General features: G+C 57.3%; 3 non-coding genes across 3 annotated transcripts; all 3 read right to left on the minus strand.

Annotated features, from left to right (window-relative positions):
- Positions 1-174: 174 nt before the first annotated feature.
- On the minus strand, positions 175-293 carry LOC140406039 (5S ribosomal RNA). Its single transcript, XR_011938993.1, has one exon. It is a non-coding gene; the product is annotated as a 5S ribosomal RNA (ribosomal RNA).
- Positions 294-987: 694 nt separating this feature from the next.
- Positions 988-1106, minus strand: LOC140405924 (5S ribosomal RNA). Its single transcript, XR_011938883.1, has one exon. It is a non-coding gene; the product is annotated as a 5S ribosomal RNA (ribosomal RNA).
- Positions 1107-1796: 690 nt separating this feature from the next.
- On the minus strand, positions 1797-1915 carry LOC140405986 (5S ribosomal RNA). The gene has a single exon (XR_011938942.1). It is a non-coding gene; the product is annotated as a 5S ribosomal RNA (ribosomal RNA).
- Positions 1916-2500: the final 585 nt, after the last annotated feature.

Consider the following 2500-nt stretch of genomic DNA (forward strand, 5'->3'; position numbering starts at 1 on the left):
GTTGCAAAGGCCCGGCAAAGCTGCAGCAGCTGAATGGCCCGACCAAGCCGCCTGCCTGAGTTGAGCCCGCAGGCAAGTGTTGGGAGGAATGGCGAGGACGCAGAGAGCAGCAAAAGGTTGGCCTGCCTCTGGTGTGGAGAGTGCTTGGCGTGAGCAGTCACTGCTGGCCGCAAAAGCCTACTGCACCTGGTATTCCCAGGCGGTCTCCCATCCAAGTACTAACCAGGCCTGAGTCTGCTTAGCTTCCGAGATCAGACGAGATCGGGCGTTTTCAGACTAGTATGGCCGTAGGCATCTGCAGCACCGTCTTCTCGCCTATTCAAGCTGGCCACCCTAGCACCCTCGCCACTTCTTCTTTCCGGTTGTTTTCAATTTTTTCTCTCTCTTTTTCTACTTCTACTTCTACTTCTCCTCCTCTTTCTCTCCTTCTCCTGCTAATTCTAGCCTATATGCCTGATACTCGCTCCCCTTCATGCCGTCCCCACCTAGCTCTCTTTTTTCTTCTCCACCTCCCCAAGGAAAACTGCAAGCCCCGCCCACCTCACACCAGCCTGCCGCCTGCACGCTGCTGCCTTTCCACATTGCAACGCTGCGCACTTCTCTCAGCACAGCCAGCACAAGGGTCAGGCAGGCAATGCAAGCCAGCTCTCTCTTCCTTCGCTTTCCACACCAGCCCCAATGCCACAACTTGCATTCATGCGGCGCCTTCAGGCTAGGAGAGAGAACGTCCTGCCGACACACTGGCTTGCGGCCACACGGGCCAGCTGGCGTGCCCATCAAAGTGCAGCACGCCAAGGCACCCAACCGTGCTGCGTTGCAAAGGCCCGGCAAAGCTGCAGCAGCTGAATGGCCCGACCAAGCCGCCTGCCTGAGTTGAGCCCGCAGGCAAGTGTTGGGAGGAATGGCGAGGACGCAGAGAGCAGCAAAAGGTTGGCCTGCCTCTGGTGTGGAGAGTGCTTGGCGTGAGCAGTCACTGCTGGCCGCAAAAGCCTACTGCACCTGGTATTCCCAGGCGGTTTCCCATCCAAGTACTAACCAGGCCTGAGTCTGCTTAGCTTCCGAGATCAGACGAGATCGGGCGTTTTCAGACTAGTATGGCCGTAGGCATCTGCAGCACCGTCTTCTCGCCTATTCAAGCTGGCCACCCTAGCACCCTCGCCACTTCTTCTTTCCGGTTGTTTTCAATTTTTTCTCTCTCTTTTTCTACTTCTACTTCTACTTCTCCTCCTCTTTCTCTCCTTCTCCTGCTAATTCTAGCCTATATGCCTGATACTCGCTCCCCTTCATGCCATCCCCACCGAGCTCTCTTTTTTCTTCTCCACCTCCTCAAGGAAAACTGCAAGCCCCGCCTACCTCACACCAGCCTGCCGCCTGCACGCTGCTGCCTTTCCACATTGCAACGCTGCGCACTTCTCTCAGCACAGCCAGCACAAGGGTCAGGCAGGCAATGCAAGCCAGCTCTCTCTTCCTTCGCTTTCCACACCAGCCCCAATGCCACAACTTGCATTCATGCGGCGCCTTCAGGCTAGGAGAACGTCCTGCCGACACACTGGCTTGCGGCCACACGGGCCAGCTGGCGGGCCCATCAAAGTGCAGCACGCCAAGGCACCCAACCGTGCTGCGTTGCAAAGGCCCGGCAAAGCTGCAGCAGCTGAATGGCCCGACCAAGCCGCCTGCCTGAGTTGAGCCCGCAGGCAAGTGTTGGGAGGAATGGCGAGGACGCAGAGAGCAGCAAAAGGTTGGCCTGCCTCTGGTGTGGAGAGTGCTTGGCGTGAGCAGTCTCTGCTGGCCGCAAAAGCCTACTGCACCTGGTATTCCCAGGCGGTCTCCCATCCAAGTACTAACCAGGCCTGAGTCTGCTTAGCTTCCGAGATCAGACGAGATCAAGCGTTTTCAGACTAGTATGGCCGTAGGCATCTGCAGCACCGTCTTCTCGCCTATTCAAGCTGGCCACCCTAGCACCCTCGCCACTTCTTCTTTCCGGTTGTTTTCAATTTTTTCTCTCTCTTTTTCTACTTCTACTTCTACTTCTCCTCCTCTTTCTCTCCTTCTCCTGCTAATTCTAGCCTATATGCCTGATACTCGCTCCCCTTCATGCCGTCCCCACCTAGCTCTCTTTTTTCTTCTCCACCTCCCCAAGGAAAACTGCAAGCCCCGCCCACCTCACACCAGCCTGCCGCCTGCACGCTGCTGCCTTTCCACATTGCAACGCTGCGCACTTCTCTCAGCACAGCCAGCACAAGGGTCAGGCAGGCAATGCAAGCCAGCTCTCTCTTCCTTCGCTTTCCACACCAGCCCCAATGCCACAACTTGCATTCATGCGGCGCCTTCAGGCTAGGAGAGAGAACGTCCTGCCGACACACTGGCTTGCGGCCACACGGGCCAGCTGGCGTGCCCATCAAAGTGCAGCACGCCAAGGCACACAACCGTGCTGCGTTGCAAAGGCCCGGCAAAGCTGCAGCAGCTGAATGGCCCGACCAAGCCGCCTGCCTGAGTTGAG

The sequence above is a fragment of the Scyliorhinus torazame genome, unplaced genomic scaffold (genome assembly GCF_047496885.1).
Source record: "Scyliorhinus torazame isolate Kashiwa2021f unplaced genomic scaffold, sScyTor2.1 scaffold_246, whole genome shotgun sequence".
Lineage (NCBI taxonomy): Eukaryota > Metazoa > Chordata > Chondrichthyes > Carcharhiniformes > Scyliorhinidae > Scyliorhinus > Scyliorhinus torazame.